The sequence below is a fragment of the Ictidomys tridecemlineatus genome, chromosome 12, assembly GCF_052094955.1.
Source record: "Ictidomys tridecemlineatus isolate mIctTri1 chromosome 12, mIctTri1.hap1, whole genome shotgun sequence".
Classification (NCBI taxonomy): Eukaryota; Metazoa; Chordata; class Mammalia; order Rodentia; family Sciuridae; genus Ictidomys; species Ictidomys tridecemlineatus.
Window position 1 is genome coordinate 107,638,106 of NC_135488.1, and position 14,044 is coordinate 107,652,149.

Here is a 14,044-nt window from a genome sequence, read left to right on the forward strand (position 1 = left end):
TCAGAAGTTTATGAGAAGCAGAGATTTACAAAGTTCTCGTTTCCTGAAGGGGTTTCCCTCTTATTCTCTTCCTGTGGTCTCTGCCTCTTCAATAGATTGAATTGTGTCCCCCTTAATGTTGAAGCTCTAATTCCCATTACCTCTGTGACCTTCTTTGGGAATAGGGTCATTGCTAGAATAATTTTTAAGATAATGTCATACCAGAGTAAGGTTGACCTCTACTTCAATATGACCTACAACCTTATAGGGAGAGGAATTCAGGCCACAGCTACTGAGCCTAAGGCTGCAAAACATGCAGTGCTGTCACTTACTCATGAATTCTAACTTTACTCAGTGGTATAAAGCAGATGTCAAAGGAAAAACCCTGTGAGTATCACTTTATACAACAGTACTCAAGCTGGAATATGTGTCATCACATTGACTGGACCTCATTCAGTCCTTCAAAGTAGAAAACCAATTACAAGAATTTGTTATCAGATGGGTACCAACTATAGCAGACTTCAGAACAAGATTTCTGGGAAATTTAAGTGGAGGAACAGTTTCTAACAGAACTTGCACCTCTGTGTAAGATTTACCTCTCAATGGAGAGAAATATGCTTTATCTAGCTATTTAGAGTACAACTGATGGAAGCAAATAAAAACATTCTCCACAAGCCATCTATTCTTGAAGAAAAGCTATCCACTGAAGGCTACATTGCAGTTGTGGTACCCAAATTTGAAGAAAGCAAAAGGATAATGGATGGGTTACTGACAAAAAGAATATGAAGAGGTCGTGGTGAAATGAATTTATGCCACACAGCTGCATCATGAAGTCTGAGATGGAGTGGAAATCAATGTAGGCCTAATCCTTTACCTCTCCCAGTTTCCTCTCTCTCTCTCTCTCTCTCTCTCTCTCTCTCTCTCTCTCTCTCTCTCTCTCTCTCTCCCTCTCTCTCTCAAAAGGACATACGTGTTTACTTCATTTACTCATGGTGGTGGGGAGCAGGTTTGGCAGTGGCCTGGGTGTAATCCAGAAACAGACTTGGTTCCCTTATGTCTTCAACTTTCCAGGTCTGCCCCGCCCAGGTACTCACTCTGTTCTTCTCTTGTTTTTATCAACTGACAAGCAAGGGATGTTTTCCAATTAACACAAAGCTGTTTGAGAAAAAATTTGGAGAACAGAAAAATTTAAGTAGTCAAGTAAAAGTAATTTACCCATCATACTTATAACCTGAAGATAATACTATATTTTGATATACTTCTGTTTAAATATCATGGCATGCTTATTGTTTTGGCCTCAGTTTCTATCAGTTTAATATTTGAGGGAAATAAAAAAACCAACCAGGTTTTCTTCAGTGTAACAGTACCAGAAAGTCTAGTTCCATCCCTATTGCCTCAACTTCTCTCCCTTTTGGTTTCAGGGAAGAAGCAGAAGTGTCAAATGTGCTTTCTCAGCGCCTCATGAAGATGGGCCTCTCCTCTACAACAACAGATCTGTAACACTGATTTCTTAAATAGAAGACACATGAAAGGCTCTGCAGGGTCTTTCCAATGTATTGAGGCATTACAAGACGGTGTTAATATGAGTCTTGAAATACGTAGCTTGTAGTCACTTTGTCTCACAAATTTTAGGTAGTTAAATTCTAGCAAAGAAATGCCAGAATAAATCATCCAAAGGCACCAATACCTTTGAACCAGAACAAAAGCTTTCACATTTGAACGAGGGGAAAGAAAAGAATGAAAACCCCACTGAACTTCTGGTTTAAGATTAGATACTTGGGCTGCGGGTGCAGTTCAGTGGTGGAGCACTTGCCTAACATGCATGAGGCCCTGAGTACAATACCCAGTACCAAAGAAAACAAAAAGATTACATACTTAAACTGAATTTTAAAAAAAGTTTTTTTTCTTTTTAAGGGCTGCAACACATACATAGATTCACATATCCCTGTTTTTTAATAAAATAGTTTTATACAGAAAAAAAGGAATTCATGATAGAGACATGAATGCAGAGAGAAAACAATTAGAAAATAAAACAGAGATTGATCCAATGCTTTCACAAGCCAAGGAATGGTAAAGATGGCCAGCAAACAATATACTAACCCCTTATCCACACCATGCTACCTTCTCCGGGATGCCTTTCCATTTCCCTTGTAAACCTCATTCCATCTTCTCACCTTTGTCCCCACTCCTTTTAGGAAGTACCTTCCCTCAACACACTATAGTCATGCATGCAACTGTCCTCTACGATAAACTGGCAGCTCCCAGGGAAAATGAATGAGACAGATTCATCATTTTGAACCAAGGCAGCACCGGGCACATGGTACGCATTCAACACGCATACTCTGAATGGAAATGACCTGAAAGAAAAACTTACATACAGCAAAAACTGTGAGAATATGTTCATGGTCACAACTATAAGAACATCATTTCTCTTGAAAGGTATCTTGAGACTCTATTTTTGGCACCTTATCTATGACAAAACATTGCCATACCCACTAAGGATGCAGAGATGAACCGACATAGTCCATACTAAAAGAAACACAAACTAGTAAAGGAAACTTTCAAACAATCCTCCACAATATAATGTGGTAAGTAGTAAGCTGGCATTGAGCAAAGTCTTAATTACATCGGAAACCCAAAGAGGAAGGGCCTAATTGATCCGAGGATTGAGATTGGAGGTGTGATGAGGCAATAGATGGTCAGGGATAGTGATAGCAGAACCCAGATCAGAGGATTGGGCCTCCCACTCTCTTTTAGAGGTGACTGCTAACATGCAGGCCTACATTGTTGATCTTAGCTCTCCCCACAATGTTTATTTGAACAATTCAGCATTTTACTGAGAAGCAGGTGATTAAGCATGAATTTACAGAGAAGGGATCAGTAGGTGGCATAGTTAGAAAACAGCCACCGCCTGTAGTCAGTGGTTACCCCTACCAGGAATGAGATCTGAAAAGACAGCAGGAGGGATCATTATAATGAGTTTGCAACAGATTGGAATGCAAGTCCACAGAATACAAGACTGAGGGCAGGGATCTGCCACTGTAAGCTTCTCAGATGGAATCAACCCAGCTCTTTAGAAAGGGCTTCTCAGGACACAATTTCTGCAGGCTCCTAAAGCTTGAAATATAATTCCCTCATGTTTGCCATCTTGGAATCTGCCCAATTTAGTTGCAATCACACCTCGAGGTGATTCCTCCTTCTGCCTTCTGTCCAAATACATTCTTTCACTACAGCTGTCATAACCAAGTACCATAGACAGGTTGGCTTAAAACCAGAAATTTATTTTTCTGGAGCTCTAGAAACTAGAAATGTGAGACCAAGGTGTCGGTAGGATTGGTTTCTTCTGAGACTTCTCTCTTTGGCTTGTAGATAACCACCTTCTCCCTGTGTGTTCACATGATCTTCCATTTACATCCTTCCCTGTCCCACACTCTTCTTATAAGGACACAAGTCACACTGGATAGGGCTCATGGTCTCTATTTATATCAATCATCACTTTAAATGCCCTATCTCCAAATTCAATCCTTTTCTGAAGTATTGGGGATAAGGACATCAACACAGGAATTTGGAGAGAACCCAATTCTGCCCCAATCACCCAGAAGAAGTTTTGAGTTGGAGCACTTTCCATCTGCATTAGACTAAAATTTTGCTTTTAATGAGTACTTTTGTTTGAATACGGGTAATGTGCCCCAGGTCCATCTGGTGATTGGTCCCAAAGTGTTGCTACTGGAAAGTAGTGAAATCTTAGGGAAATGTGACCAAATGGGAAGTCCTCAGGTCTGGGGGCATGCTCTCAAAGCAGATTATAAAACTCTACCTGTTCTCTCTCTCTCTCTCTCTCTCTCTCTCTCTCTCTCTCTCTCTCTCTCTCTCTCTCTCTCTCACCAAAACTGAGCCAAAGCAGGTGTCATACCTTTGAACCTCCAAAAACTGAGATTTCAATAAACCTCTTTTTATATGTTGTCTCAGTTATTTTGTTCCAGTAACACAAAGCTATCTGATTCAACAAGGAATCTCTGAAATTCTGAGTGTGGAAAGTCATCTCCCCAAAATGTGTTACCGTCACTTAGAAGAGATAGATGCTCTTTAACATAGATAATGGGGCCTGGAAGGATGAGCCCCAAATAAGGAAAGTAGATGGAGCTTAAACCTATTCTGTAAAGAAGAAGAATGGCTATAACCAGAAAGTATTTCTGGGTAAGCATTTCTGAATAATTGGCAGGGAGATTTTAGAAAAAGAGATCTGGACCTCTAAGCCTCTGGTAATTTATTGTATAATTTTTTTTTATTTCTCATTCTTACTATTTACTTTCATGCCTAATTTGGTATTTACAATTTTTTCAAATTCTCTTTCTTAAGTTTCATACTCCTAAAAAAATTAGATCTTCTCTATTCAAAGAAGATTCAGAACATTGATTATTTTCTCATATCTTGGACATGAAGTATCTGCAAATCAAGAATGAAACCTCACAGTTGGTCATGCAAAGATGGAGGTAGGTAAGAGCTGAAATTGAAAAGCTTCAGACAAAATGTGTTTTATCTGTAGAATTCCACAAGATTGAGACTAAAATTCCACAATATTTAACTGACAAAATTTGTTTATTGGTGCTGTCCACCCTTCATGGAACCTACCCATATTTGCACTGTTTAGTCCTAGCCTACTGTCCACATTTAAATACCCTACTGTAGAGAGGGGGAAAATAAAAACTTTCTGCAGCAAATAGTTAATCAGCAATAGACTGATTTTAAAATGATCTTTAACAGAAAGTAGGAGATTCTTATTCTCAGCAACTCATTCCTATTTCAACCAAAGAAGATCAAAGTGAGAAAAAGAGGACCACACAACTCATGTTCAACAAACCTTGTGTAGTACATACTAATCAATAATCTCAGTTGTTCAACTATAATATATACCATACAAACTTTCAAGTTTAAAATTCAAGGTCTACAGTAAGATTTATACACCAAAAACTATGATGCCTCAAAATAATGCTTTTTGTCCTCAAAATCTCATTCTCATGTCTGATTCAACAAGGAATCTCTGAATTCTGAGTGTGGAGAGTCATCTCCCCAAAATATATTATCATCATTATTTTGGTTTCTAAATGCCAATCCCACTAAGTATGGCTCAACTCTTCCTGAATAATGAGTTTATATTTGGATTTTTACTTGTAATAATTAATTGGTCATGCAAAGATGACCAATAATTAATTATACCAGTATGTTTATTACATACACTAATTTAATGAAATTTAAAAAATTTTCATATCTAGGTACTATATTTAAATCTCTTTCTCTCTCTCATTTTAGTTTGAGAGTATTTGAGGGTCAGACATGGATAATTTCCAAAAGATGAAAACCAAACTTTAAATGTATTATTTAAAATCACTAGATAAGAGGATACTAATTACAAGAGTAGTCACAATGTACTTCTTAATACTTGTTTCAATTTTCAGTTACTCATTAACTGAACAAACAATTGCAGACATCCTAACCGACCAGACTCTGCCCTAGCAACCTGACAACAGAGAAAAATGATGATCTAGAATTACCTTCCATGGGTATTCAGATGTGAAAAAAATATATAATCAGGAAGAATCGAAATAAACTTCCCACTTCCAAAGTTATCCATTAGATAAATCAGATCTTGTACCTATGGGAAGAAGTGAGTAGAGATGGGAAGGGCAAAAGAGAGCGGAAGAGTCCACCCCAGAACATAGAAATGTAAAGCACAGGAGTGTGGGCTGCCACCTGACGGTACTGCAACAAAGAGCTCAAGTCCGTACATACTTCCATAAATATATCCACAGAAAATATTCACTGATATGAATATTTAACATCCTCATTTTAACATTAGGACAGGAAAATATCTAAACAATAAGGAAAAAGAATAGTATGTTTCTAATAAAACATTTTATAAATACTTTTAATGAAATAAAAAGATATGTCATAATGATGAATTTTTTAAAGGCAAAAAAATTGTCTTATTACATAAGCCCAACTTATTCTTTTAACATTTTCATAAAAATATGAAATAGACTTTTAAAAATTATAGGTAATTTTTTTTCTTACATTATTATGTATTTTCCAAATATTCTACAAGAAATATATCATTATTGTGATCAGGAAAAGGATTTTTTTCCCAAAGCCCCCAATCTACTCTGTTTATTATCTATACTAATTTAATAAAATAAAGCAGCATTTCATATGTAGACATCATTCTTAAGTCACAAATTAAACAAAAACCTTTTAAAACTGTAAAGTATGTGATTTTTAAAAATCACAACAGTGAAGTTTTTTTCTTATGTTATAGATTTCGCAAATGTTCTAAAAGAAAAATATGTCATAATATGATCAGGAAAAGGAATTTTTTATTCCAAATTTCCCATTTTATTCAATCTAGTATGTTTTTTACATATACTAATTTAATGAAATAAAAAAGAATTTCATATCTAGGTACTATATTTAAATCTCATTTAAAAAAACAAGTTCAAAAAAATTAAATCTTTCAAACTTATAAAGTATATTATCATAACAGATAAAAATATATATTCATATCTGTGTGAGTATCCCCACTCTTTTCACAATATCAGGGAGAAAATATTTTATCTTATAGTTACAATTCACCTACAAAAGGAGACAAACATCTAAAATATGTATTGACTCTAGAAAACATAATCAATGATCAAATAAATTGTTTTCTTTGAAAAAAACAGCAATATCAACCTTTAATGATTTGTGATTAGGAATGCCAGATAAAATCCTGTATGACCAATCAAATTTGAATTTCAGATAAACAAACCTAGGGTCTCATATATGCTAAGCAAGCCCTCTAAGCTATACCCCCCAGCCCACAAAATTATTTTTTAAATTATAAGTATGTCCCTTGCAATTTTTGAGAGGGCATTTGCAATACTTGGAACACACCTATACTAGAATTTATTTCTTGTTGATATGAAATACCCAATTGAACTGGCAATCTTGTGTTTTTATTTGTTTAATCTGGCAACTCTGTTCATGATATCCTTTCAAAAAGCCACATTCTCTTTTCTAAATATCAATTACTCTAGTTCTAGCAGAGGCTAGAACAATTGAATTAGCTAGAAACCAGTTCATAAAGCTAAAACTAGAGCTTTCTGATTCAGAGGGAAGCTGCCCAGGGAGGATACTTAGAGAGACTCCACGTTTATAAAACTGGCTGCTTGCTGCATTGTAATTGCATTTGCAGACCTCTCTCTGTTCCCAGCCTTGTTGTACAGTCTCAGATAAAACAAGAGCAGCAAGGAATCCAGGCTCCCTCATTTTCAGACTAATCTTAAATGAAATATGTAGGAGTCCTATGATCCTCCCCTACTTTGAGTGCAGCCCCAGCTATACCACTGCTCCAGTGAAACAAATAGAAAATAGTTATGAGCTGCTTTCCAGAAAAAGGAAATAGCCAGACACAAGGTCTTTGGATAGAGATGTTATTTTCAGTGATCAGTAGGAAGAGTGAGAGAAGATAGTGTTCAGAAAGCAAATCATGCAGAACATGGGGACCATTCACTGAAGGACTAAGGGAAGACAAATGACATGCCACATTTATGTTGTAGAAGGAACACTGTGGATGCTACATGAAGTAGAATATCAGCAATAGGAGGCAATAGTAAAATTAAGAATTTGGAAAATCAAGGTAATAGCATATTGAAGTAAGACAACAGGAATAATAGTAAGTTTTGGTAGGATTCTGTATATATTCTGAAGGTAGAGTTGACATAACTAGTGCACTCGTTTGATAAAGGGTGTGAAAGGACTGGGTTATGGAGGTTGACTTCAATGTTTGACATGAGAGACTAAGTGAAAGTAAGTGCCATTTGCTGAAATGAGAAAGGTTGGAGAAGATTAGATTTGGGGAGAAAGATGGGCATTAGAATAGCAAAAATCCTGTTTCCAGCTTGTTAAACTTGAGGTGCTATTCCACTATCCATGTGTTAATATTGAACAGGAAGTTGGATTTATGAGTCTGGAATTAAAGATAGAGTTTGCTCCTGAAAATATATAGATGGCATTTAAAGCCAGTCTCATATATTCACACAGGGAGAGAATATAGGAAGTATAAAAAAAAAAAAGGACGTGTCCTTTTAAAGACACACATATGGAAAACAGATACAAAAGGACAGCCAGTGTACTTCAAAAGAACAAAAAGTAAGTGCCCGAGACATCAAGTGAATCTCTTTGCCAATCCTGTGCTTAGGTGAAGTAAGATGGGACTGAATACTGGCCAGCATTATCCCTCTTGAAATGTCCCCACTTAAAGGCTAATGGTAACTTCACTGCATTCATTCAATAAACTTCCTTTGAAATGTACCCTCAAGTCTATTGCTGCACTAAGAACCAGGGATATAGGTCAGTAAAACACACCCCATCCCAGCAAGGTGTGAAGCCTAATGGAGAGAGTAACAAGTCAAGAGCAGCAAAGTTAGGTCCTACTGTTCAATCATAAAAGCAGCTTAGGAGTCAAGGTGATAAACTGCACATCATGTTTATTCTGCAAGTGTCCTGTGCACTGTAAGGATGCACACCAACTGCTATTTTCCAACAGTCTGAAATCTCTACTGCCAGTCCACTGAAGAGGCAAAGCTAGAAATAACAATTATTCATTATGCATTTTAATTTTTTCAATATCATTTTCTCTCAAAAGCTATTTGCATTTACATCTGTATCTATCTATATAAATGGTTTGCATTTTTCTGCAAGACTGTTATCCTGGGCATTTTCAGCATGTTGTCTTAGTGTCATCTTTGCAATACTATATTTTTAGTTGTATATCACTTGTGTGTATAGCCTGTGGGAATCTTGTTTTCTGTCCTCCTCACCCAATCTGGCTTCTCAGTTAAATTTTTCTTACCTATCTCTAAATATCTTGTGTTTGTATATTTCTACTCAACCAGCCCATAGCAAATCTCAAGAAGCAGAAACCTCAGGGAAATGACTTTGAGCCACAAATAAGCTTTATTCTCATCTTTAATCTTTTTATTTATGCTGATACTGACCACACACACACACACACACACACACACACACACACACACACACACACAAATATTTTCCTAAAGACAACAAAACCAAATGGCTTTTAAAACCTTTTAGAAATTGAAAGGTAGTGCTCCCATCAACAGAACATCTCTGATAACAATTGTCAAGCCAAGCTTGCTCTGAGAGACTAGAAGTCTGGGTTCTCCATTGTCACAGACAAATATTGCTTCCTCCATGTGAGTGTGAGGTGGGAAAGGATTCTTAATTTACCTTGGATATCACTCCATCTTGTGAGAATTCAGTTTCTAAACTCAAAGGATTCTACCAAGCTACCTTCCATTCATTGAAATCAGAGGTGAGTTGATCTACTGGCTTTCTTCATCAAGAGAAAGACTCCACTGCTGTGCATTTGAAAAGAACCACTTGATACCTTCAGAACGTGCTGGAATAGAGAGTGGTGGAAAGTCAGAAAATCCAGCTGAACCCAGGGCTGCCACTTACTGAAAGTATGGAGAGGAGCCTTGGACAGGGCTGCTGTGAGCAGTAGCTCCCTCATCTACAGAACAGGAATTAAACCTGCCTGCCTCCTAGGCATACTATAGGAAATGAATGATTCAATGTGACAAAGATACTGTACAAAGTCTAACAACCCTAATAATAAAGTTCTTCTCTTCATGAACTATAGGTACAAAGGAAGGTCACTCTAAGAGAATTCTTCTAAACCCATAAGCAAAAATTATGACTTGAAAGTAATGCCTTTATTTTAATACAGGCAGTTTAACAATGTATTTGGGAACCAAACAGATATGTGACTCTGAGGAGAAAGAAGCATGTTGGTTGTTTCAGTTTGTTTATTCTGTACCACTCTTTAAATATAGCAGAGTTCCTCTCTTCATAAAAGCCTTTTCAAGTCAATGTGTTTAGCCTCAGCTTTAAGGAGGTATTTAAATTAGCACATGATTCTCAGTTCTTTCTTCACAGAGAAGTTCCACAGAGTAATCTTCCAAATATTGCTTTTGTCTGGGCCAAATCAACTAGTCATGCCAGAAAGACATTACTGCAAAGTTGCACTATAAGACAGTACCATCATAACAAAATGGTGAAAACCAGAGCAGTTTTTATTAATAACAGCAGAACCTAATTTCATTGGTTTTAATTTACCATTTTCACATTTTACTATGACATTATCCAGATATAAATTGTTATGATGAGAAGCCATTCACTAGGGAACAAAATAAAAGTTACAACTCTGCTTTTAAAAAAAGACTTTGCATATATCAGTGAAGGACATACTAATAAAGATTGGTCTGGAACATTTCTCTTCATGACGATTGACTTATCAGAAATAGTCCCTGCAGCAGAGTTGGAAATTACATAATTGCCAGAAACTGTAGATATTTGACTTGGCAAGAGCCCTAGGTTTATCCGATTTATTTTTATAAGAATTGGGGCCCCGTGGATATTTAGAAATGTTTCATGAAAGAACAGTAGAATATAAATGAAACAAGCAAAAATCCCCTTTCAAAGGCTGCCTTTAACTCCATCGTCACTGTTGTGATAACACAAATAAACCAAAGACAAACCTTTGGTGATGGCGTTGGGCGAAAACACTGCTCTAAATTAAAGCATTATGGGCGACTAACATCTGGACAATTTATTCCTCTTCAGAATTATTCCTGTCCATTCTCTGGGCACTATTTTTCAGTGGGAACTGTAGAATGTGACACTAAGCCTCAGAACATATGCACAGTGACAAGGCACACAAAATATGAAGGGCTGTGCTCATGGGCCAGTGTGTCCTAATCTCTGCACTCTGGGAGAAGCCCATCCATTGTCTAAGAGAAAGAGTCAGTGCATGCTAATATATACTTTTATAGTTTGTATTTCAATAAGGAGCAGAGCTTTCAGTCTTAAATTTCTAAATTATGTGCTCTAAAAAAAGAAATTATGGGTCCATAATGTTTGTTAAGCACTCTGGGAAATTCAGGAAAATGCAGATTCTCAAAAGTCTATAATTTTACTTGAAAAGAGCAAAATCATACATATATTTGTTAGCCATGTAGTTAAGTTTAAAATATATTCAATAACAAGATATGCTGATATTCACAGTATCAGGAATTTAATGCACCAAGTTCAATGAGAAGATACACGTTTGGCCACCTATAAACCTTTGTTCTTGTCTGGGAGGAGAAGGATGAGTTAAAGATCATTAAAATGCATTAAGATAAATAATGCAAGCAGGAATGGATGAGGTAACCAAAAGAGGGCAAGATTTAAATCTTCTTAGAAAGTTCAGGTGAATTCAGAAGGTAGATGACAACTGAGCTGCAATCTGAGGAACAAGTAGGGAAGACCAGGTATAAAAGAGCAAAGGTTATCTCTGGAAAGTTGACAAAAAGAGGAAAGGAGAATGATTCATGTGGAGAGAAGAAAATACAAAAGAGCACAGGCACACAAAATGTGTGCTGACCATTGAAGAATGTGAGAAGTCTGGTGTGGCTGAAGCAGAGGCAAAAGGAAAGAGAGAGCAGAAAGATAGGTAGGGTTAGTTAGGCACACCCATGTGATGAGAGACCACAAAGTATTTTTAAATAGGGGATCTGCAGTGTCCAATTCTTAAAATTTGGTCTGGTAGATATGTGGAGGTAAGAAATTGGGGCAATATGTATTAGAGGCAGAGAGATAAGGAAGAAGTTTCTGTTTAGCAAAACTATAGTGTGCAGTGTTATGGGATAGCTATTGTAAAATTATCTTACATGTACTTTAAAGTTTGGAATAAACACACTGAGCAAACTCAGAGGGAATTAAAATTACAGAAAGGGAGAATATTTAAATAAACCTTGCATAGTCAGGTTGCAACTGGAGATACCCACATAAACTCCTGGTTTTTATATAGTAAGTAGTATGAAGACATGGAAATAAGTGTGTGTGTGTGTGTGTGTGTGTGTGTGTGTGTGTATGTGTGTGTGTGTGTGTGTGTGTGTGTGTTCCAGCCAATGAGAGGACCTAGAAACAACATGCTAGAAGGAATGAGAACATTTAGACTTATATATTAATTTATTAATTTATTTATTATTAATTTATTTTCCTTTTTAGGAAAATAGATCTCTGGAGAAACAACTGATTCCAGGAGTGGAAGAGAGAAAGGGAAAGACAAGTCCAGAGAAGTTTTTTGATCTAGAAAATAACAAAGTGCTGAAAGAATCATGGGGGAATTTCAAAAGCACACATGAACGCACTTGAAAGAGCTTCTACTGGCCAAATCTGGGACAAGTTGAGCATTGAAATAAATACTGATAACAATGAGTTTTATCCACTAAATACTGAGTCCACACTTACCAAAATAAATAAATAGTGATGAATAGAAAGTACTTTTAGTAAAGTAGAATGCCACCTAGAAAACAGAAGGAATAATAATGAAGTTATAAAATCATCAGTGGGAGCTAAGGGGAGAGTGAAAATTTGATGAGAATTGAATATTTACAGTCTATAATGATGCCATATTACTTACACAGAGACAACTAGTGACAAAATCTCAACCAAGTCATCAAAATCATGAGGAAAAAGTAACTTCATGGTTCTCCATAAAAAAAAAAGTACACATCATCAGTTCAGTGGCATTTACTGCCTAAAACTTATAGACTGAATTTAATGATAAGGAAGTATCAGACAACCCCCAGCAAAAAAAGACATACCAAAACAATTTGGCTTATAATTTTCAAAATGTAAAAAAACCTTTAAAAAAAAAGAAAAAAGCTGAAGAACTACTCCAGAGATAGAAGACTAAAGAGACGTGACAACTAAATGCAACTTGTGATCCTGGATTTAATCCTGAACAGAAAATATAACTACAAAGAGCATTATATTGAAACGTTGCCAAAGGGCACAACATTTGACACTTATTGTTTTATTCCAAACATTTACTTCAAACACTGAACTAGGCACTGGTGATGCGCCCATGAATAATGAATGTTCTCCAAACATATGGGAACAAATGGCTATAATCCAGCATGCTTAGTGCTTAGAATGGAGAATGCACTGGTAGCCATGGAAGGGAATTGTGGTATGGCAGTGGGCATATGATGAGGGAGTATGGCTAGTTTCAAATTATATTAAGAAAATCAAGCCAAAAGATGCTAATAAGTAACAGGATGTGATGGTGAGAAAGACTTAAGGCTCTAGAATTGACCCTGGCATTGTACCTGATCTAATGGGAGGATAGTGGTATCATCCACAGAAACACAGGAGTAAAACCACACTTTCTTGCTTCACTGAGGAGAAGAAAGTAAGTAGCAAAGTGGACTAACTGGAAAAGAAAGGGAAGGCCATTAATCTCAAGACTAAATTTTAAAAATCTGGACAATGTCACTAACGCCAATTTTTACCATTTGCATCACTAAAACTGCAGAATCCAAGGATTCTATTCTGAGACATGCCAACTTGAGAGACATTCATCACTGACCTATGTTTTCCATGGTATCAAAAGGCAGGGGAGGGGACCTCAAGGAACAAGCTGCTCACTCCTCAAATAGCTAACACACATATTTTCTAACCACCAACCGGGCTGTTGCCAGGAAATCACGCAGACCCAAAATAAAAAACAGGCCAAAAGAAAATAAAGAGACAAGACTCACAGTCTCTTGTCCAAGAAGCACTGGAGTTCAGGGCAGGGCCCTCCCTAGGTGGCCCTGGGGTCCAGAGAAAACCCTGCCCACAGTCCCTGGAATATGTTTATGCAGGTGAGTCTGGAAGCAGGGGACTGGGAAGAGGACGGTTACTAAGTGCCTGTTCTGTGCCAGGCACAGAACATTGTACTTGAGCCTTCACATTCCTTGTGTCCTCTCTCCCCATGAAGCTGCTGTTATTATCATTCCTATTTTACCAATAAGGATACAGCATGTGAGGTTATGCATCTTGCAGAGACACCTTAGAAGAGGTAGCACTAATTCGTAAAGCTCGGACTATCTACAAAGCTATTGCTTTTCTCAGCAAAATATTGCTAGTCACAAGGAGGTGAGCACACCACCTGGGAATTCTGGGTGTAGGAAGC

The 14,044-nt window shown here is 36.9% G+C and overlaps 1 pseudogene; it reads left to right on the plus strand.

The window, feature by feature from the left end:
* The first annotated feature begins 292 nt into the window (after positions 1 to 292).
* On the plus strand, positions 293 to 784 carry LOC101955569 (protein Abitram pseudogene; annotated as a pseudogene).
* The last annotated feature ends 13,260 nt before the right edge of the window (positions 785 to 14,044 follow it).